We start from the raw sequence: 24,597 nt of genomic DNA on the forward strand, positions 1-24,597 counted from the left end.
ATTAAGAGAATTGAATCGCCTCCTAGATTTTTGAGGGCCACCTCTTTTCTCAGGCCAATACCCATAGTATTCGAACAGAGCTTAATTCTCGACAACTATTTTGATTAAAATGCATTTTTTGTAAACATGAAGGTCATATTGTTGAAAACAGAAACACTATAAAATTTTGAAAACTACTTTAAAACGTTCCAAAATACTTACTTCGGCCTGTATCATTCCTTAAGCCATAGTATTTCAATAAGTATAGCCTATCTCCAATATAAATTACTTACTATAAATCATATAGAAACAATAAAATTATTCTATGCTGGATTTGCTACTGCATCACTTGTTTGGTATTAAACCAATTTGAAGAAAAGTCACATAGAAAATCCGTTGTGCACACATATAGCTTACAACTCAGGGTGTATGTTTGCCCATCAGAGGGGGTATATAAACTTTACCATTACCCCTTGAAAATATATAAGGGTAAAATTATAGTTTAGGTGCCTTGTACTACCTTAAAAATAGTTCAGTTAGGTGAATGGAAGTTTCAGGAATGAATCCAGGGCCCAAACGAGTACCTAGAAACATATTCCCACGCTACTTTGTCGACCCTTTTCTGATTATCAGTACTTAGAAGATTGCCTACATGACAGGCTCATCTAAATTGTGATAAAAAACATTATACATTAATTTCCAGTTTTCAGTCTCTTTTTCAGTGAATATGCAGTAAATCACATTTCTAACCTAAAAATAAGTGAGTATTCCTCTCTATCCTTTTTTTATGTTCTTTCCAAATTATTAATGCCCTCTCTTGAACTACTCTTCCAAATATAATAATCAATTTTACTGCAAATTTGGTTTTAGGCCCTTTTTGCACCCATGAAAATGATACTTTTTAGAAGGGCCATTATAATTTTTTCTGTAGTTTTTGGGGATAAAAAAGGGTTTAAACATTGGTTTCAAACTTAGTATTTCATTATAAATTTATTTTTTAAAGTTGTGCAATTCACAAGCGTTAATAAAGACATTTGAAAAAAAAAAAAAAAATCAAAACAATTCTGCCAAGTTTTCTTCTTTCTGTCAGGTCACAAAATTGCCATTTCAACTAAATATTGAAAAATATTAGAGCCAATAGAATAAACTTGACAGATGGAAAATGGCAAAATTGTTTTACTTTTTTCTATCAACTTAATTGTGACAAATAATGCTTGTGGCTTGTATAACTATAATCAAGTATCAAGTAATCATTGTATAACTATAATCAAGCAGCATGTTCACTTCATTTGTAGGTTAGAAATGTGGGCTGCTCCATATTTATCTCTTTTTCTTTGGCTTCAGTATGTAAATGTATTTTTTTTTTCTAGGTTGAATAGATATATTTAATGATCTTCAAAACCTTATAAATTAAAAGTAAGCGAAGGAATGAAGCTCAAATTACTTTTCTTGTACCTCCTTTGAACAGAACATCTGTTTTGCACAGTTTCCCTTTTATAACACAAAGAGTTTTAAAGGTCATCAAAAGTCAGTGTCCTATGGAGGAAGGAGTAGAGACGGTTAAAGCTCTGAATGCATTCTTGACATTTTCATTTACTTAACTCAACTTCCAGAATGAAAAAAGCTCCTAAACTAGAATTTTACCACTGAGTTTCAAGATATCCATGATAAAGTCTGTCTTAGATTTAGGTGCTTTGTTTTAACTTAAAGATCCCATATCTGAGATTGGGCATCAGTTTCTAAGTTCATGCTCTGAGATTGGGCAAAATGTTTAGTACTGTATATGGCTAGAATATTCATGCTAATCACATACTTATTAAGAAAATTTTAGACAAATCCAAAGGTGAAACAATCAACTTGTTGGTGTGATATATGAGGTTTGGCTATAAAAAAAAAAATGAAGGTTTTTAGGTATGAATAGACGGATCCAGGGTCATTTTTTGATTTTGCAGGTAATTAAGGTTTTTAGGTAATTCTGGCAACAACCTGATGATCTTACTATTTATACATGAATATTGCTGGTGCATCATCCAACATTAAATATTATTGGATTTCCATCTAAAATAAGAATTTTAGTTGTCCGATCGTTGGTTTGATAATAATACTGTCATGCTAAAATGCTTATGATTTCAAATTCAAAACATAAATTGTTATTCTAATTTTTGTCAAACATTTTAAGATATTTATGGTTGGGGCCCGTTCGGAGACAAAGGAAGTAGCGTCTTATCTTATAGGGTTTTGAGACTCATTTGCTTCTTTTTATAATTAAATATTTTGCTTAAGTACAAATGCTGAGTTTTTTATACATTTTGAAACTATTTTGAGAAAATTTCACCACTTTGCTAAGCAGCTTTTATTTCGAAATCGCTAAGGGGACTCCTTAAACTTTGGCTCTAGCCATAGGTAACTGGCCTATGGGGCTTTATGTCATAGTAATGCTTATAGGTATACTAATTTGTTGATAGGGATAATATTTAAAGGGAAATCGTAATCTTTTTGTGGTATTGAGCTCGTAGCACAAGAAAAAAAAGATAGTCTGTTCTGGAATTTTTGTCAAAAAACATAGCTGAATAACCATTTGTGCTGAATAAGAAGAAATATTTTGCTACACCTTCCATAAGACTCAGTCCAATTAAAATCTTTGTGAAGAGCTTACAATAAAGGCTGTGGTATTTTTTGAGGGATGGCTTCCTGTAGACATAGTTTTATTGGCATGTGTAAAAACTAATGACTAGGATATTTGCAAGGCTATTGAAAGGGGCTTTTTTGAGATCATCCGACAAGAAAAAAGGACTTTATTTGCTCCTGAAAACGCATGTAGTAACTTTTTTTGTGGCAAAAAAAAAGCATATAACTGTCCAGGAGCCACTCAGGAGCTTGTTACTTCCTATTAAGTATACTCTCAGATAGGCAAAACTGACGGTTATAAAAAGAAGAAGAAAAATGTGTTTGTAGCTCAAGGTTGACTGTACGATTCGTACTTTATTTAGGCTCTAGTTTTAGGATATTCAGGAAAGCTTGATAGTCAAAGCAAAATGCTAATTATATCTTTGCTTGAAGAATATTCTGTATTGTACGCTAAGGATCACCTTGGATCACAGCTCTTTGATGGTAAGCATTCTTAGTTAATATGCATCGTAATTTTCTCAGAGTTTGAATGTTGAACCTAGTGCAAAAAGATTGCTTGCAGTTGGTAAATACTCTCCTATTTATGGAGAGAAATAGAATACCACAAAAATGTTTTTTTGCTATCTACTGTTTGAGTTTTTCTTTTTTTTTTGTATTTTATATTTATTTAGTTTTTAGTCTCTTATGTTCATATCTTATGTCTCGTATTCTGGCGTCTTGAAAACAGGTCTTTTTAAACTGAGGTTGTATTGTATCTAGACCTATTATGAAAGCCCTGTTCTCGTCATCAAGAAACGTGGTTAACCTGGTTATAGATCTCGTTCTGTTGCTTAGGAATTAGCAATTAATATCCAAAATAAAAGTTTTCTTACTGTTAATTGTAGTCAAAGATGCCCATATATATATAGTACCCGGAGCCAAGTTGCTTCGCCGCCTGGTCCTGGTACGCGAGAGGCTTTTATATATGGATTCTCACTGTTTCTTGTCTTCTATATGCAGACAATTTGAGCGTTTTCTTGATGTCATGACGTCCAAATGGACCTTATATTAGAAGTAGTGCCTTTGTAAAATCCCGTTTTTTTATTGGACTTTTAACTTTTGCATCGGCTTGTTTTTTGTCATTAAGTAAGACATATCGCCGAACCTTTGTTTCTTTTAATTGTTCAGGTGCATGTACAAAAATTTCTTCTTTTGCCTCAGCTTGTTCTTTGTCATTATTAAATGCAGATCGCCGAACCGTTGTTTCTTTTAATCGTTCAGGTGGTGGGACAGAAACTTATTTTTCTTTCAACGATTTATCTAGTCCAGACTTGTGATTTTCAAAAGTATGGTGGGCATTGATGACCTTATCCATGTCAAATTCCAAAACCTAATTAAAACTGCTATCGTTTTCAATTTGCTTACTTCATTTTACCTCGTCCTGTCTTTCGTCATTATGAAATGCATATCGTCGAATCTTTGTTGTTGTTATGGCACTTGGTATTAACCAAATGACATAGCGATCGCAAATTCTGTCGGTCGGTCTGTCCCAGTTTTGCTAGTTTAGGCACTTCCAGATAACCTAGGACGAACGGGTGATCGGGTCTTAATGAAATTTGGTATTTAGAAGGATATCGTGTCTCAAAGTTTATATTTTAAATCCTGACGGGATTTGGTTACATTGGGGGGAGTTGGAGGAGGAAACCTAAGATCCTGAAAAACGCTTAGAGTGGAGAGATCGGGATGAAACTTGGTGGAAAAACTAAGCACAAGTCCTAGATTTGTGGTTTATATGACAGGAAGGGATCCGCTCTCTTTGGGGAAGTTGGGGGGAGGGTTAATTCTAAAAAATTAGAAAAAATCAGGTATTTTTAACTTACGAAGGAGTGATCGGATCCTAATGAAATTTCATATTTACAAGGACCTCATAACTCGGATCTCTCATTATAAATCCTGACTGGATCCAGTGTCATTGGGAGGGGATCTCGGAAAAGGCTTAGAGCGGAGGGATCGGGATGAAATTTAGTGAAAAAATAAGCACAAATCCTAAATACGTGATTGACGTAACTGGAACGGATCCGCTCTCATTGGGGGAGTTGGGGGGAGGGTTAATTCTGAAAAATTAGAAAAAAGGAGGCATTTTTAACTTACGAAGGAGTGATTGGATCTTAATGAAATTTGATATTTACAAGGACCTCGTAACTCAGATGTCTCATTTTAATTCTCGGCCGGATCCAGTGTCATTGGGGAGAGTTGGGGGAGGCGGAAATCTTGGAAAACGCCTAGAGTGGAGAGATTAGGATGAAACTTGGTGGGAAGAATAAGTAAAAGTCCAAAACTACGTGACTGACACATACAGACCGGATCTGCTCTCTTTGGGGGAGTTGGGAGGAGGGGGTAATCGAGAAAAATTAGAAAATATGAGGCCTTTGTAACTTACGACCGGGTGATCAGATATTAGTGAAATTTGATATTTAGAAGGATCTTGTGCTTCAGAGCTGTTATTTTAAATCATGACCAGATACGGTGACATTAGGGGGAGTTGGAGGGGTAAACCTGAAATCGTGGAAAACGCTTAGAGTGGAGAGATCGGGATGGAACTTGGTGGGTAGAATAAGAAAATGTCGCAGATACGTGATTGACGTAACCGGACTGGATCCGCTCTCTTTGGGGTAGTTAGGGGGGGGGGTTTAGTGCTTTGGAGAGTTTGGTGCTTCTGGGTGCACTAAGACAATGAAAATTGGTTGGCGAGCCAGGGACCTGCACAAATTGTCTTGATAAAGTTGTTTTCCCGATTCGACCATCTAGGGGGGGGTTGAAAGGAGAGGAATAATTTTAAAAAATGAGGTATTTTTAACTTAGTGAGGTATTTTTAAAATTTTGATATTTAGAAGGACCTTTTGTCTCAGAGCTCTTATTTTAAATCCCGACCGGCATTATGCCTCTGATTTTCCTTTGAAATTAATCTATTGATCCTTAGAATTTTGCTAGAGCTCATGTCATATGATCTCTTGGCTCTTCCGACCTCGTCACAAGTACCATATGAGCTCTTAGCTCTTGTTTTTAACAAAGGTATGGTAGGCATGGATGACCTTATCCAAGTCCAAATCCCAGACCCAATCATTGCTATCATTTTAATTTTAACCGCTTTTCTTCTAGCCGCGCGTTTTTACTCTTTATTTTCATTTTTGACTCGCTCACTTGCTTGGTGTCGTAGATACAGGGTTTCCTCCCCTTTTTATGGCACTTACTGTTAACAAAGTGACATATAGCGATCGCAAATTCTGTTGGTCTGTCTGTCCCTGTTTTGCTACTTTAGGCACTTCCAGGTAAGCTAGGACGATGAAATTTGGCAGGTGTATCAGGGACCGCACCAGATTAAATTAGAAATAGTCGTTTTCTGGGTTTGACCATCTGGGAGGAGTGGGGGGGGGTGTTTAATTCGAAAAAAATAGAAAAAATGAAGTATTTTTAACCTACAAACGGGTGATGGGATCTTAATGAAATTTGATATTTGGAAGAAAGTTGTGTCTCAGAGCTCTTATTTTAAATCCCGACCAGATCCGGTGACATTGGGGGGAGTTGGAGGAAGGAACCTGGAATCTTGGAAAACGCTTAGAGTGGGGAGGGATCGGGATGAAACTTGGTGGGAAAAACAAGCAGAAGTCCTAGATACGTGATTGGCATAACCGGAACAGATCTGCTCTGTTTTGGGGAGTTGGGGGGGGAAGGGGTAATTCTGAAAAATTAGAAAAATGAGGTATTTTTAACTTACGAAGGAGTGATCGGATCTTAATGAAATTTGGAGTTTGGAAGGATATCGTTTCTCAGGGCTCTTATTTAAAGTCCTGACTGGATCCGGTGATATTAGGAGGAATTGAGGGGGGACCTAAAATCTTGGAAAACGCTTAGAGTGCAGGGATCGGGATGAAACTTGGTGGGAAAAATAAGCATAAGTCCTAGATATGTGATTGACATAACCGAAACGGATCCGCTCTCTTTGGGGGTGTTGGGGGAGGGGGAGGATTAGTGCTGTAAATTTGAAAAAATGAGGTATTTTTAACTTACGAAGGAGTGATCGGATCTTGATTAAATTTGATGTTTGGAAGGATATCGTGTCTCAGAGCTCTTATTTTTAATCCCGACCGGATCCGGTGACATTGGAGGGAGGGGGTGGGGGGGGAACATAAACCTTGGAAAACGCTTAGAGTTGAGGGATAAGGATGAAACTTGGTGGTAAAAATAATCGTAAGTCCTAGATACGTGACTGAAATAACTGGAACGGATCCGCTCTCTTCAGGGGAGTTGGGGGGAGGAGGGTTAATTCTGAAAAATTAAAACAACGAGGTATTTTTAACTTTCGAAAGAGTGATCGGATCTTAATGAAATTTGATATTTAGAAGGATATCGTGTCTCGGAGCTCTTATTTGAAATCCCGACCGGATCTGGCAATATTGGGGGAGTTGGGGGGCTTAAAATCTCGGAAAACTCTTAGAATTGAGGAATCGGAATGAAACTTGATGGAAAAATAATTATGAGTTCTAGATACGTGATTGATATAACCGGAACGATCCGCTCTCTTTGGCGGAGTTGGGGAGGGGGTCTAAGTCTGAAAAATTGAAAAAATTAGGTATTTTTAACTTCCGAGGGAGTGATCGGATCTTAATGAAATTTGATATTTGGAAGGATATCATCTCTCAGAGCTCTTATTTTAAATCTCGACTGGATCCGGTGAAGGGAAAATAGGGGAGGGGCGGAACCTAAAATCTTGGAAAACGCTTAGAGTGGAGGGGTCGGGATGAAACTTCTTAAGAAAAATAAGCACAAGTCCTCGATACGGGACTGACATGAACGGAACGGATCTGTTCTCTTTTGGGGAGTTGGGGGGAGGGTTAATTCTAAAAATAGAAAAAATGAGGTATTTTTAACTTTCAAAAGAGTGATCATATCTTAATGAAATTTCTTATTTAGAAGGACCTCGAAACTCAGATCTTTTATTTTAAATCCCGACCGGATCCAGTGTCTTTAGGGGGGGGGGGCAGAAATCTTGGAAAACGCTTAAAGCGGAGAGATCAGGATGAAACTTGGTGGAAAGAATAAGCACGAATAGGTGATCGGATCTTAATGAATTTTAATATTTGAAAGGACCTCGTGACTGAGAGCTCTTATTTTAAATCCCGACCGGCATTAAACCTCTGAATTTCCTTTTAAAGCAATCTATTGATTCTTAGAATTTTGCTAGAGCTCATACCTTATGAGTTTTTGGCTCAGGGCTCTTCCGACCTCGTCACAGTTGCCATATGAGCTCTTAGCTCTTGTTTCGAGAATTAAGCAAATTTTCTAAGACCCGTAGCTTTTGATCGGTAACACTAAACTTAATGAATTTCATATACTTTAAAACAGCATAATAAGCTAATTTTTTGATGTATTTAATGATGTTTTTTAGAGTTTTGGTTGATAATGAGACACGTCGCTCCTTACTTACAGTTCGTTACCACAAATTGCTTGATTATGTGAACACTGGCTTTGCACTAAGTGTGTTTAAGCCTTTCAGGTAGGAAATTTGGTGTCCCAAGATTCCATAATTTCTGACTTAAAAAAAAATAAAATTCTGATCAATTTCATAATAGTGAATATGCAAGTTATGAGATGATTAGCGCTTGATACTGAAAACCAGAAACCTTAGGCATTTTTACTTTACTACGATCTTGTGCGGATTGTTACTCTCTTGTGTGATTGGTTTATGTAAAAGGTTACACAGAACCGTACGAAAGAACTTGGCACCATGTTTTAATATGTAAGCTGAGCAGAAGCCTTTGTTTCCTTATCTATTTTCTTTGTTTTTACATAACATAATGTGGTCAACGATACGTGAAGATAATTAAAATTTATTTTTGAAGCTAGTATTTAGCTATGAAGAGTGGACTACGATGAATGGACTCAAGAAAAATTTCACTAGCCGGAGATGGCTCCCAAGAAGAATACTGCCTTTGAGGTTGAGGGTTTAGGGAGTCACTTCTATAGTCCAAGGACAATTCCCCTCTTCTTTTGTCGCGTTTCCTTTTGTTTTTACGATCATCTGTGAATATGCTCTTCGGATTCATAGATCAAAAGAAGACACGATTTTTCCCAGCAGATTATCATGGCAAAATAAAAGTTGCTAATTCAAGCGTATTTCATGGGTAATGGATATAGATATACATATATATGTATGTATATATATATATATATATATATATATATATATATATATATATATATATATATATATATATATAATTATATATATATATATAATTTTATATATATATATAATTATATATATATATAATTTTATATATATATATATAATTTTATATATATATATATATATATATATATATATATATATATATATATATATATATATATATATATATATATATATATATATATATATATATATATATATATAGCGCCGGGCCCTGGCATTCGGCACGTGCCAGGTTTCTATATATGCATTCTCATTGTCACCAACAACGATATATATTATACTTGAAACTATTGGTTTTCATTTTTAAAGTTTTTGAAGTGTTGTAATCCCTTGTTATAAAATATCGCCCTCTTTAATCGATTAAAAAGCCCAGAGGGCAACTAACCCTTCCCTAACGCCCCTTTTTAGTTAAAGACATCCGATCAAAATTTTGAGATTTTATTTGATTCAGTATGTTTGAAATGTCCCACAATTATGCCTTTGGGATGACACGATCCCCCATAGGCCGCGGGGAAAGAACTGTAAGCTACGCAATTTGCGGATGGGAGGCGGATTTTACGTGGAGAGGAAAGTTTTTTGGGGGAATTTTTATCTGGAGAGGGGGGAGAACGTTGCTTGATTAGAAAAAGGTCAAAAACTAAGTAAAAAAAGTTTTTACAACTGAAAGTAAGAAGCAACATTAAATCTTAAAACGAACCGAGGTTATTTCATATATGAAGGGGTGCTCCTTCCTCAACTTCTGCTGTTTACCCTAAAGTTTGAGTTTTTGTAACAATTATTTAAGAAAGGCTATTCAATGACTAGATCCGTTGAATTTGAATAAGAAGTATTTTTGAAGAGCTTTAAGACTTCAGTCGAACAGTAAGGGCTATAGAAGGAGAGCCCCTCTCCTTTACACTTTAATTTGTGTTTGTTTCAAGTTTTAAAGTTGCTCATACTTTCAGTTTTTTTTTTATACATTTCTGCACCTATTTTAGGTGCATTTGTGTTAGGTGCTATGTTATTTGTGCACCAATAATAAACATTATAAAATAATACTTTCTGCTAATTGTAGTAATATTGCTAATTAATGCGATAAATTTTAGTTTTCTTTCCTTCTATTATTATTAGCATTAACATTTTGTTTAGGTTTTTGATTTTTCTTGTTTTTTTAAGTATTTTGCTAATGTTTAATAATTTAGTCTTTAATTGAAGGGCTATGAGAGAAATTTGAATCAGTTGGCTTTCTTCCAAAGAGTTCTTTGCCAAATCTAAGAACTAAATATAGACAGCATCTTAGACTACACACGTTTGGTCCTACAAGAGAAAGTGTTGAAAGGGGCATCCTCAAAGGATTTTTTTTATAATAATTTCAAAAATAAAAACTAATTTTTCAAGTTCATTTTCTCAAAGGAAACTGAACTCCGGGAATCCCCCACTCTTTATTTTCTTCAAATCAAAAATGTTAACTACAAAAATAGAATTTTCAGCTTAAACCTTTACAAATACTTACTTTTTAAATATTATTCCCTGTCAATCCAAGAGGATTTTATTTATTTTTAAATTTTCCAAGCCTTGCACTTAGAAATGACGTCCAGTGTAAAGTGTTTGGAGGTAATATCTGAGCTACCAAGCATTGAAACAAGCAGATAATCTGGTCTAATGTTTGTCAGCTGTAGGCAGAAAGACATATAACTTATACTGGGTGCAAATCCCTCTTTAAAGGGGTAGTTGGTCTACTTCAAAATTTCTATGGCCAACTGCCAAAAATGTCGTATATTTGAAATTGTATATCTTTTTCTTTAAAATATTTTTCTTGTTTTGTACAGAAAATATCATATTAGGAGTACCATCCATTCAAACTGAATCAAAAGTAATTTTATTTAAAAAATGACCATGTTCTACGTACTAATAACTAAATAAGTATGACTTAGCGAATCAAAAAAATTATTTTTACAAAGGATTTTTACAAAATCGATCAAATTTTTACTGTACAAATTTGATTTTTTAAAAATTTAAAATGGTGTCCTTGGTAAAATATTAGATATTTGAAATCTACAAGAAAAAATAGTTGGTTGTATCTATAGTTGACTTCTCAATCTACTGGGTTCAATGCAACACCAGTTGAGTAGCTAGTTATAATCAGTAAGTTTATACATACGCTCATTAAATTTTCTATGATTTTGATTTCTGAGTTTGCTTGATTAATGTGCTATTTATGACTATAACCAGTAGATTTGAATGTAAAGTTCATAACCAGGTCCAATTTTTATATGAAATGAGAAATTGTACTGCTATTAATTAAATTAAGAAGGAAGGGTGCCCCTCCGTAATTAAGAAGGAATGGTGGCCTCAGGAAATTATTATTGCCTCAATCCAGAGAAAGATTGGGACTAATACATCTTCTCAAGTCTACACGAAGTGCTCATGCCAGTTTAAAAATCGACAACATGAAGTCCATGCGGCCTCCAGTATGAATGGAGACTTTGTCCAATCTTGGGGGCCCATCTTGTTAGAACATGGTTTTGCACACTTGCCATATTCTTCTGTTAACAAGAGTTGAAATCCTGCAAAATCCATTTTAAGCCGATTACCTTCAACTGATAATACATTCATGCCTGTAAATATTTTACTTCTATGTGGAGGCAGCCTACAATTGATAACTGATCCTGTAAGAGTATTTTCAGCCCACAAAAGCCAACCAAAACAGACTAAACTCTGAAGAATTATTATAACTTGCATTGCCGAAAATACTTGGTGTTAAATTCAGGATTTTGTATGGTCAAAATAAACCGACAAAGGATATTACATAACATTTAGCGTCTATTCCATTAATTACGAAGGTAATATTTGAACTATGAACTACTTTTTTTTAAAAAGAAGAAGAAAAGAGCAACCACTTGTATTGATATGTTCATAACATCCATTGCAACATATGAATAGAAAGATATGTTCTAGTTATGGAAATATTAAATATGACCATAAGATACTCCCCCCTCTCAGAGAAAAATGGTAATGACACCATTGATTCAAAACTGGGAAGATCTACGACCGGGGATCAACTTGAATACTGAATAACGGGAGAAGTACGTGTGTAGAAGGGGGTGTTTCCTCAAGATTTTGAGTTAAATTAAGTCAGTGATTTTCTTACACCAATTGTAGTTTTATGCCTAAATTTATTTTTTTCTTTTGAAATAAGGTCCTCTTTTAATATAGGTAAATGTCTTTGTAACTATTTAGTATAAGTCATAAATATGTTCGATAAAATAAATCTTATGTGAACTGCTGAGAAATGTTATGTTGGGGATTAAAGTTATTTTTCATTCATATTTTTTCTGAAGCAATATTTGATCAACGTGCTTTTGCTTAAAACTTGTGTTATTCCCATATTTCTGAGTTTGGCGTCCAAGACACTTTTCCCTCTTACAAATGTTTGACCTTTTATGTATTGGGATTATGTAGCTCCACAAACTGTGCAAGTACCCAGTCCAGTAGATTTAACTAAAACTAGAATCCTTGTTCAAACACTACCCTAAGAATATGATAATCTTAAATAAAAGTGTTTGAGCTCCATACCTCCCCTTCCCATTTTGGGGTCATCTCGTCTTCGAGTACCCGCTTAACTTTATATTTCAAAGCTCAGAGTTGGTTGGTATATCCGAAACGATCGTTTTTGTCCATGTGAAAACATAGTATCGTCCAGATTTTTTCTTACCCTCTTTTAATAATTGCTCATATGCCAAATTTAGTAGTCTATCTCTCGGTAACTGCACATTCCTTAGCAGTAAGCTTGTAACTAGAGACAAATGTAGTATTTCAAAAACTGAGTATAAGTCGGTCTATGCATCCTACTTTTTAAATATTTTTACTGTAAACTTTCTTGTTGAGCAGGTCTCTCATACCACCAAGTCTTTGTGCTATTGTGTTTTATCTTTTGTTAATAAAGGGCCTCTTTGAGTCATTCTTTGTACCGCTTGCTGTTCTCCTGAAAACCAAATACATTCCGATTTTCCTCTTGTTTGACCAAAAATAAGATATCTATACCGACCATTAGTTCAGAAAATATTGGCAAATACCGCTGTATTATTTTTTCAAAAGATGGACCGCTACCCAATCCCTTCTAAAAAGTAAATATACTGTATTATTTATGATTCCTGCTACTAAAAATAGCTGTTTTTATAATTCACAATATGTAGCTTTAAATTTTTTATCTACATTTGGATCTTTTGCAGGATAAATCTTGGGTCAGATAATGCAGAGTTTTGTCAAGTCTTCCCAAAACCTCAACTAGAAAGGGAATTCACTGATATCAATTTTTTGTCTAGAGGTGGCTTTGGACGAGTTTTTAAAGCCAAACACATATTAGATGGAAACATGTATGCGATCAAAACAGTTCCTATTAGGTATAAAGTTTCTTATTACAATTCTTAATAGGAATATTGACTTTTTTGAAATTATTTTTGTTCTCATAGTACCTTAATTTTCTTTTGTAATTAAGCATGGATAAGTAGTTTTGTTCCTTGTATTTATTCTTCTTCTATTTTTATTATTCTATAGGTAGTAATAAATAACTGCAGTTCATCTGCCCAAAACTCAGCTTGTGATATACAAATTGTCGAATGACTGAAAATGAATTTTTGACAGTGTTGTCTGGGGTGCCATTTTGAGAAAACGGACCTGTGATAAGTTTTCAGAGCCTATAATTTCTTAGGGCAGATACCATTATTGACTAAATACGAGCTCTAAGTATGAACTTTGAATGCCTATAAAATAGATTTGTTAAAATACTAGATTTTAAAATGTACATGATTTTTTAATTCAGTTCTATATATATTTTGACTTTTTAGTTTGTCAGGTCCTGGCTGTATCCCAAAGACCCTCCTCCCCATAAACGAGCCCCTAAATAGTTTCATTTGACTCTTTTGGTGCTAGAACTCTGTTTCGGTGCTAGAAAAATGTGTCAAGTATTTTTCAAGGCGTACATAGAATTTAGTGCCAACTATCTGCTCTCGTTACACTTGTAACGAGGCCGGAAGAGCCAAGAGCTCATATGGTACGGGCTCTTGCAAAATTCTAAGAATCAATAGATTGATTTAAAAGGAAAATCAGAGGCTTAATGCCGGTCGGGATTTAAAATAAGAGCTCTGAGTCACGAGGTCCTTCTAAATATCAAAATTTATTAAGATCAGATCACCCACTTGTAAGTTATAAATATCTCGTTTTTTCTAATTTTTCTCTCCCTTCAGCACCCCTAAATGGTTGAATCGTGGAAAACGACTTTATCATTCAATTTTTGGAGCTCCCTGACACGCCTACCAATTTTCATTGTCCTAGCATGTCCAGAAGCACCGAACTCGCCAAAGCACTGAACCCCACCCCCTAACTTCCCCAAAGAGAGCGGATCCAGTACGGTTACGTCAATCACGTATCTACGACATTTGCTTATTATACCCACCAAGTTTCATCCCAATTTCTCCATTCTTAAGCGTTTTCCAAGATTTCCGGTTTCCCCCTCCAACTCCCCCCTCCTCAACTCCTCCAGTCACCCGTTCTTAAGATAAAAATACCTCAATTTTTCTAATTTTTCCAAATTAACACCCCCTAGCTCCCCAAAGAGAACGGATCCGTTCCAATTATGTCAATCACGTATCTATAACTTGTTCTTATTCTTCCAGTCGAGTTTCATCTCGATTTCTCCACTCTAAGCGTTTTCCAAAATTTCCGGTTTCCAATATTTCTGTATCCCACCTCCAACCCCTTATGTCCCCGGATCCGATTCGACTTGAAAATGGAGCATCTGAGACATAAGATCCTTCTATATATCAAGTTTCATTAAGATCCGATCACCCATTCGTAAGATAGCGATACCTCAATTTTCACGTTTTCCAAGAATTCCAGTTTCCCCCTCCAACTCCCCCCAATGTCACATGATTTGGTTGGTATTTAAAATAAGAGCTCTAATACACAAGATTCTTCTAAATATCAAATTTTATTAAGGTCTGATCACTCGTTCGTATGTTACAAATACTTCATTTTTTCTAATTTTTCCTAATTACTCCCCCCCCCAACTCCACCAAAGAGCGGATCCTGTCCGGTTATGTCAGTGACGTATCTTGGACTTGTGCTTATTCTTCCCCTCCAGATGGTCAAATCGGGGAAACAACAATTTCTAATTTAATCTGGTCTGGTTCCTGATAGGCCTGCCAAATTTCACTGTCCTAGCTTACCTGCAAGTGCCTAAACTAGCAAAACTGGGACAGACAGACCAACCGACAGAATTTGCGATCGCTATATGTCATTTGGTAGATACCAAGTGCCATAAAAATTGTAGATGTCAGACAAAACTGAAACGGAATATGGGCGTAATTTTGAACTGCATTTTACGTACAAGGCAAAACAGCCCCCATTGAAGAGGATATTTTGTACAAAGGATTTGAGCTGTCTAGCAAAATGTCCAAAACGGAACGCTACAAGTAAATTCTATTGCACACGGAATACAAAATGCTATCAATGGCAAGAAAGACACCATATTATTATTCTATGCATCAAATCTTGAAAGATATCTTTGTTTTGAAATAGATAGCGCTCTTGTATTTGCCATGGTCTATCATGTATTAAAAGGAAAACATGTAACATGTTGGCTTCAAAATAAAAACTAAATGAAACAAATTTATTTTTCACCAAAACTAATGATTTTGAATAGATATATTATTTTATGAATAGATGCGAATAGCGTTTCTTTGTATGAATCGTTGTATTTTTTTTTTTTTTTGATTATTTGTTTCTAATTTTCAGTTTTCTGTAGAAAAACAATAAAAAAAATTGAAAAAAAGGGGAAAAGATTCCCTATAAGCCATAGAATATCACACCATCGCATTCAGCGTATCAGAGAACCCTACCTTAGAAGTTTCAAGCTCCTATCTACAAAAATGTGGAACTTCTTATTTTTTGCCAGAAGATCTATCACGGGTGCGTGTTTATTTGTTGGTTTTTATGGCACTTGGTATTAACCAAGTGACATATAGCCATCGCCAATTCTGTCGGTCTGTCGGTCCCGGTTTGGCTACTTTAGGCACTTCCAGGTAAGCTAGGACGATGAAATTCGGCAAGCGTATCAGGGACCGGACCAGATTAAATTAGAAATAGTTGTTTTCCCGATTTGACCATCTGGGGGGGGGGGGGGGCAGTGGGGGGCTGGTTAATTCGCAAAAAATAGAAAAAATGAAGTATTTTTAACTTATTAGCGGGTGATTGGATCTTAATGAAATTTGATGTTTGGAATGATGTTTTGTCTCAGAGCTCTTATTTTAAATCCCGACCGGATCTGATGACATTGGGGGAAGTTGGAGGGGGGAGGGGAACCTAAAATCTTGGAAAACACTTAGAGCGGAGGGATCGGGATGAAACTTGATGGGAAAAATAAGCGCAAGTCCCAGATACATGATTGACATAATCGGAACTGATTCTCTCTCTTTGGGGTAGTTGAGGGGGGGGGAGTAATTCTTAAAAATTAGAAAAAAATGAGGTATTTTCAACTTACGAACGGGTGATCGGATCTCAATGAAATTTGATGTTTAGAAGGATATCGTGTCATAGAGCTCTTATCTTAAATCCCGACCGGATCTGGTGACGGGGTCGGGGAGTTGGGAGGGGGAAACCTAAAACCTGGAAAACACTTAGAGTGGAGGGATCGGGATGAAACTTGGTGGAAAAAAAACACGAGTCCTAGATACATGATTGACATAACCAGAACGGATCCGCTCTCTTTGGGGTAGTTGGGGGGGGGGTTAATTCTGAAAAATTAGAAAAAATGAGGTATTTTTAACTTACGAACGGGTGATTGGATCTCCACGAAATTTGATATTTAGAAGGATATCGTGTCTCAAAGCTCTTATTTTAAATCCTGATCGGTTCTGGTGACATTGGGGGAAGTTTGGGGTGGGGAAACCTAAAATGATGGAAAACGCTTAGATTGGAGGGATTGGGATGAAACTTGGTTGGAAAAATAAGCAGAAGTCTTGCATACATGATTTACATAATTGGAACGGATCCGCTCAATTGGGGGGGGGGGGGGGGGGGGGTAATTCTAAAAAATGAGAATAAATGACGTATTTTTAACTTACGAAGGAGTGATCGGATCTTCATGAAACTTCATATTTGGAAGGACCTCGTAACTCAGATATCTTATTTTAAATCTCAACCGGATCAAGCGTAATTGGGGGGGGGGGGCAGTTGGGGGGACCGGAAATCTTAGAAAATACTTAAAGCGGTGAGATCAGGATGAAACTGGATGGGAAGAATAGAAACCTGTCTAAGATACATGACTGACATAACTGGACCGGATCTGTTCTCTTTGGTGGAATTGGGGGAGGGGGTAATTTTGAAAATTGAGGTATATGTAACTTACGAAAGGGTGACCAGATGTTAATGAAATTTGATATTTAGAAAGATCTTGTGCTTTAAAGTTCTAATTTCTAATTCCGACCAGATCCTGTCACATTCGGGGGAGTTGGAGGGGGAAACCGGAATTCTTGGAAAACATGAAAATTTGGGTACTTTTATCTTACGATAATATGATCGGATCGTAATGAAATTTGATTTTTCGAAGGAATTCATGTCTCAGAGCTCTTATTTCAAATCCTGACCAGATCTTTTGACATTGGGGGGAGTTGGAGGGGGAAATCTTGGAAAAACACTTGGAGTGGAGGAATCGGGATGAAGCTTGGTGGATAGAATAAACAAATGTCCTTGATACGTGATTGACAGAATTGTACTGGATTCGCTCTCTTCGGGGGAGTTGGGGGGAGGGGTTCAGTGATTTGGCGAGTTCGGTGCTTCTGGACGTGCTAGGGCGATGAAAATTGGTAGGCGTGTCAGGGAGCTGCACAATTTGACTTGATAAAGTCGTTTTTCCCAGATTCGACCATCTGGGGGGCAAAAGGGAGAGGAAAAATTAGAAAAAACTAGGTATTTATAACTTACGAGTGGGTGATCGGATCTTAATGAATTTTGATATTTAGAAGGACTTTGTGACTCAGAGCTCTTATTTTAAATCTTGACCGGCATTAAGCCTCTTATTTTCCTTTTTAAATCAATCTATTGATTCATAGAATTTTGTTAGAGCTCATACCATTTGATCTCTTGGCTCTTAGCTCTTCTCGCCTCGTCACAAGTGTCGTATGAGCTCTTAGCTCTTGTTTCTTTTTGCTTTTGTTTTTTTTTTTTTTCAGGGGTGTTCTATCGACCCATTAGTCCTAGAATGTCGTGAGAGGTTTCAATATAACGAAAATTAAAAGTTCTAGTGCCCTTTTTAATTGACCGAAAAATTGGTGGGCACCTAGGCCCCCTCCCACGCTCATTTTTTTCCCAAAGTCAACAGTTCAAAATTTTGAGTCATCTGTTGTGCTCAAAATAGTCGGAAAATATGATAACTATGTTTTTGGGGATGACTTACTCCCCCACAGTCCCAGAAAATTAAAAACTTTGACTAATGTTTGTATACAGTAATGGTGATTGGGAAGTGCACAGACGTTTTCAGGGGGATTATTTTGGTTTGGGGGGTTGAGGCTGGTTGGCTGCGTGGGAGGATTTTCATTGGGGAAGAGAAATTCCATGAAGGGGACGCAGGGTTTTCTAGCATTATTAAAAAAAAACAATGAAAAAATACATTCGAAAAAGTTTTTTTTTTAAACTGAAAGTAAAGACCAGCATTAAAGCTTAAAATTAACAGAAATTATTACGCATATAAGGGGTTCGTCTCCTCCTAAATACCTCGCTCTTTACCCTAAAGCACTTTTGGTAATTTCAACTATTTTTGAAAGCTTTTAGCTTCAGTTTTTATTGTTGAATAAACACGGCTGATTTTAGTTTGAAATGCGCCATATCCAGCTGATATATCAGCAAAAATATTTTTCACAGCTTCTCTTTTAATAGTGTTATATATCTCCTTTTTTTATTTTAGTATGCATAGTATATGATTTTTTTTATTCTTAGATTTGTGGTCCAAGCTATTGTCAGATATTTGTCACTAGTCCTTTATCAAGGTTTTAGTCTACTATTGAACCTTCTTTTGAAAGAGCTAACAGAAAAACTTTTTGGGATAACTTCTCCAGGAAGATCATTCTAGATCCAAGTGCAACGTCCAATGAAGCTAATTAGTATTCTTTTTAAATTATTTATACTTTTGTTTCTTTATTTTGTTTTGAATTATTTAACTTGGAACTTTTAGATAATGGAGCAAATGAGCTCATATGCCCCAGTGCAGTCTCCAGGGCCTTCGCCACTATATCCTGCCTCTGTTACTTTGAGTGTAGGGACTTGACGGAAAAGTCCAATGTCGCCAACTGCCATTCATTCATCTCAGACTCAACGCACAAAAGCACAAATCCCAATTTTAAATGAAACAAAAACACCTGATAAAGGGCCTAAATTTAGGATGGTGTTAGTGGTGGTTCTATTTTGGTTGAAGAAATCCTGATAGAGAAATCTTGCAAAGTAGTTGTTGATGGTGTTAGAGTCGAAAAATTGTAGAGAATGAAAAATCCAGTGTAAAGAGTGCAAAAATATGATAATTGGATTAAACTGCCAAAGGACTAAGGATATTGGAATTATGAAGCCAACAATCAAGCTCAGCAAACTATCGCTTGAGGTAATCTTTTTTTGGTTTTATGAGTAGTTTTGACTTTGTTCATTTATCTTGAATTATTTTATCACTCTTTTATTTTATATTTTATATTAATTTATTATAATATTATATATATATATATATATATATATATATATATATATATATATATATATATATATATATATATATATATATATATATATATATATATATATATATTCCATCAAAAACAGTAAGTATGAACTACTTAATCATTGCTTAAGACTTATACAGTATAGTAAACTATAGGCCTATTCATAAACAAACAAGGTCAAAGTAATTAGGTTTGTCTAGGTTAAAGTGTAATACTTTAAGATATGCTTTTATCAGGATATACCTAGACTTGTTGTCCTCCCCTCATTGGTCTTTGAATCTGGTTAATCTAAAGAACCTTCCTCCCAAAAATAACACTGAAGTTTTGAGTCAAATATATTTATGAGATTCACTTACCAGGGGGGGGGGGGAGTCTTGCAAATTTCCTCATGGATCTATGCAGTAAAATGGAGAGATAAACTCTATCCTAATATACTGTCTTACAAAATACCGTGTCCTAGCCTACTTAATCCTGCCTGCATGTTGGGAGCTAAAAACTTACAATATGAGTAAAAAAAAATTTTTTTTATTCTTTATCGAGATATATCAGAGATCCAGTGATCATAACCAAGGATTTAGTCTTGTAATGCAATTGTTGACGCAATTCAATAAGAATATAACTGGATTTAATGTTTAAAATAGTGATAATTCATGATTATTAGGTATTGTAATGCCTTAATTAATTGTTTCTAGTTCCAATTCTAATTACAGTGTCTTAATTCTCATTGAAGAATTAGGTTTGTCTAGGTTAAAGTGTAATACTTTTAACATATGCTTTTATCGGGATATACCTAGACTTGTTGTCCTCTCCTCATTGGTCTTTGAATCTGGTTAATCTAAAGAACCTTCCTCCCAAAAATAACGCTGAAGTTTTGAGTCAAATATATTTATGAGATTCACTTACCAGAGGGGGGGGGGGAGTCTTGCAAATTTCCTCATGGATCTATGTAGTAAAATGGAGAGATGAACTCTATCCTAATATACTGTCTTACAAAATACCGTGTCCTAGCCTACTTAATCCTTCCTGTATGTTGGGAGCTAACAACTTACAATATGAGTAAAAAAAAAGATTTTATTCTTTAACGAGATCTATCAGAGATCCATTGATCATAACCAAGGATTTAGTCTTGTAATGCAATTGTTGACGCAATTCAACAAGAATATTACTGGATTTAATGTTTAAAATAGTGATAATTCATGATTATTAGTTATTGTAATGACATAATTAATTGTTTCTAGTTCCAATTTTAATTACAGTGGCTTAATTCTCATTGAAGAGAACGTTGCGTATACCCTTGTTTTATCATAATAGCATTTCTCTGGAATCAGCCGAGATGGTTTTCCCCCTCCTCCGATAGGGGGTGCAGGATAAACCATCAGTTTTGGCTTACCACTCTCTTTGTTTTTATTATACTTTTAAATTTCTTACATTAACAATATATATTTTTTTTTTGGGGGGGGGGGCATAAAACCTAAAGGGAGATGAACCATGTACCTCTTTGTTCTTTTACTAACCTTTCTAATTTCCTTGTAGATTTGTTTTTGTTTTTTTGGCGAATCCAAGTATAAACTAATTGCATTTAAAATTATAAATTAGAATACAAGACAAAGCAGGTTCAATTCAACCCGATACCTGAATTCTAATATAATTTTTGATTCCGATAATATTTATATTTTTCATAATTTTTATAAAAAATTTTTAGACTCCTTTAATGAAAGGAACATCATTAAAAAAGCAGAAATTATTCCACGTATGAAGGGGTTGCCCCCAATCTTCTTACCTTGTTCTTTACACTAAAGTTTTCAACACTGAATAGCTTGTTTTATTTTTTAATCGCTAAAATGGCTCAAATGAATTAGATGCATATGCTAACAAACGAAAAGTTGATAGGCTGACGAGATAAATGTATAATTTTTTGTAATCTTAACTTCTATTATTGACAAAACAAGGAGCATTACTACTATTAATGTGTCTTTTTGGTCGATTCGATGTTTGTTTGTTCTGTTCTCCATGGCTTTCTTTTTTTTAGCTTTTCTGATTTGACAGTTTTGTATTGTCCTTTTTTAAATATTTTTAAGCCTACAATCTTCCCTAAAGATGGATTGGCAAAGATTTTGTGTAGGTATCAACACATTTTTGTCTTACTGAAAGTTTATCTTTTTATTCTTGTCATCAGTAAAGCCCCATCCCCTCCTGAAATGAACACAGTGCATAACTCATCAATAGTTTTTAGCTGTATAATTTCTAGAACCCTTTCAAGTTTCCTGTCCATCCCACACTCTCGATAGATGGTTAATATCTAGCCAAATATCAGACCATTGCCAACCTTTTAGTATTATGTAAATTTATAAAAAACAACACTTGCCACATCTTTTTTTTGTGAGTGTTTTTTTTTTCGATTGATCTTATTTCTTTGTAGAAAAATATGTTAAATTGGCGGTTTTATTTCGTTTTATGTTAAATATTAAATGAAAAAAAAAAGTTTTTTTTTAAACTAAAAGTAAGGAGTGACATTAAAACTTGAAACGAACAGAAGTTACTCCGTATGTGAAAAGGGCTTTTCTATCTCAACGCCCCGCTCTTTACGCTACAGTTTGACTCTTTCTCTTAAGTCTACTTTTTAAAATAGTAAAAAACTTTGACGTAAAGATTGGGGTGTTGAGGAGGAAAAGCCCTTTTCATATACGGAGTAATTTCTGTTCGTTTAATTTTTAATGCCGCCCCTAAATTTTAGTTAAAAAATGTGTTTTTTTAATTTCTGGACGTTTTGAATTAATTCATGCTTGGATCTTGGCTCTCCACTCATAAATAATTAAAATGAAATTTGTATATTATTTTTTTTTGGCTAAATGGCTTTCTCATAGTTTTAATCGGAAGATTTTGAGAAAAAAGGAGCGAGGGAGTTGGCCTAGTTGCCCTCCAATTTTTAGATTGCTTAAAAAGGTAACAAAAACTTTTCATTTCTTAAGAACGTTTTCATTAGTAAAAAAATATACATAAGTTACGAACTACCTTACGTAACGAACTTCCATATTCGAATGTTTTTATTGCGTGTATGAAGGGACTCACCCCCTCGTTAATACCTTGCTCCTTACACTAAAGCTTAAATTTTTTCCCCAATTCCTTAAGAATGACCCCTGAATCACAAAGGCTGAAGAATAAATAGTTGAAATTACTAAAAATACTTTAGCGTAAAGAGCTTGGTATTACTAGGAATAAACCCGTAATATACGTAATAATTGCTGTTCGTCTTAAGTTTTAATGATGCTCCTTACTTTCAGTTGAAATTACTTCATTGAAATTCTCTTCCCCCATGGAAAATTCCTCCATTGAAAGATCCATCCACGTAATCCCCCCATCAACTCCCCCCCAAGCCAAAAAAATCCCCCTGAAAAAGTTACTACACTTCCCAATAGCCATTACTATATGTAAACACAGGTCAAAGTTTGTAACTTGCAGCCCCTCCCATGGGGATTGTGGAGGAGTAAGTCGTCCTTAAAGACATACTTATTAGGTTTTTCGACTATGGTGAATAAAATGTCTATCTCAGAAAAAATGAGCGTGGAAGGGGGCCTAGGTGTCCTCCAATTTTTTTGGTCACTTAAAAAGGGCACTAGAACTTTTAATTTCAGTTAGAATGAGCCCTCTCGTCACATTTTAGGACCACTGAGTCGATACGATCACCTCTGACAAAAAAAAAACTTTTGATGGGTAAGACTAATCTTGATGAAACTAATATATTAAAAATCAGGATTAAAATGCGATTCTTTTGATGTGACTATTGGTATCAAAATTCTATTTTTAGAGTTTTGATTACTATTGAGCCGGGTCGCTCCTTACTACAATTCGTTACCATGAACTGTTTGAAAGAAAATCTCCCCAACATTAAGACTTAAATCAAGCAGACATTATTCGGCATAGGGGGGGGGGGGGCTTAACTTTTTGTAAATTCTTTATTAGAGACTGCTCAAACACAAGGACCGTGGTAGTTTTATAGAACATTAAGATTTTAGCATAAAGACCGAAGGTTGAGGAAGGGGTCGACTCCCTCATATTTTGGTAATTTTAGCTAGCTCCCAAGTCCCCCTCACTTTTTTGAAGCGAGTATTATCTGATTAGCTAACAGGGGTATCACGAAGAGGCCATCTTCGCTTATGTCGCCTGGTTTTACTAAAATTACGTTTTTCTATTCCAAAATAGAATGAGGTAAAAAGACCATCTTCAAGAAAAATAAAGCATAATATAAAAACTAACTTACAAAAAATTTAAAACTAGCTTAAAGAATAAGTAATTTTGATATTCAGAAAATGAGAATTTTCCAAACTGCAATCCTGTAAATTTCTTTGAAGCTGAAAAGAATATTGTTTTTTATAAGCATATCAGCATCTAAATTAGAAAATTCTTATAAAACCTAGGAGCTCCCCAGAAGGATTTTTGAGTCTTTTATCCGGTTGTAAAAGGGAACTAGAGCTTATAATTTCTAATCATTTGAGCCCCCTCCAAAGTTTTTACAGCCACCTCTTCCATAAAAAAAACCTTATATGCACCCAGGGCATAACTTAAACCACTAGCCCTTGGAATCTGGAGGGGGGTTGTTGACCCTGTAGTTTTTATCTGATGATTGAATTATTTGGAAAAAAATGACTCAAAATTTTTATTTTATGGTCTAGGGGAAAAAAGGGTGGGGGAGAGGGCTAGTGTTGCTCTCTGATCACTTTTAACTCTTGAAAAACGGCAATAGAAATTCCGATTTACAATCCAATATGCCTCCTTCAAAGTTTATATGACCCTCCCTTCCTTAAAAATCTTATAAGCCCCTGGGGCATAATTTCCAACATTTGTCCCAGGGTTCTTGGGGGCTGTGATATTCCCGGAGTTTTTGTTATGTGATCTTTGGTCTATTTTAAACAAAATGGCTATATAAAAAAATTGACTGCATGAATTAGGGGTAAATAGAGTTGGGGGAGGACCAGTTGTCATTGGATCACTTTTGACTCTTAAAAATGGAATTAGAACTTT

At 35.2% G+C, this 24,597-nt stretch overlaps 1 long non-coding RNA gene across 2 annotated transcripts in view; it reads left to right on the forward strand.

Annotated features, from left to right (window-relative positions):
• The window catches only part of LOC136030885 (uncharacterized), a 47,593-nt gene that overhangs the window by 15,646 nt on the left and 7,350 nt on the right, over positions 1-24,597 (forward strand). For both annotated transcript variants that reach the window (XR_010618383.1, XR_010618382.1), the window contains exons 4-5: positions 13,051-13,221; positions 19,047-19,466. This is a non-coding gene — a long non-coding RNA (uncharacterized LOC136030885). The remainder of the gene's footprint in view (positions 1-13,050; positions 13,222-19,046; positions 19,467-24,597) is intronic.

Source organism: Artemia franciscana, chromosome 1 (genome assembly GCF_032884065.1).
Source record: "Artemia franciscana chromosome 1, ASM3288406v1, whole genome shotgun sequence".
Lineage (NCBI taxonomy): Eukaryota > Metazoa > Arthropoda > Branchiopoda > Anostraca > Artemiidae > Artemia > Artemia franciscana.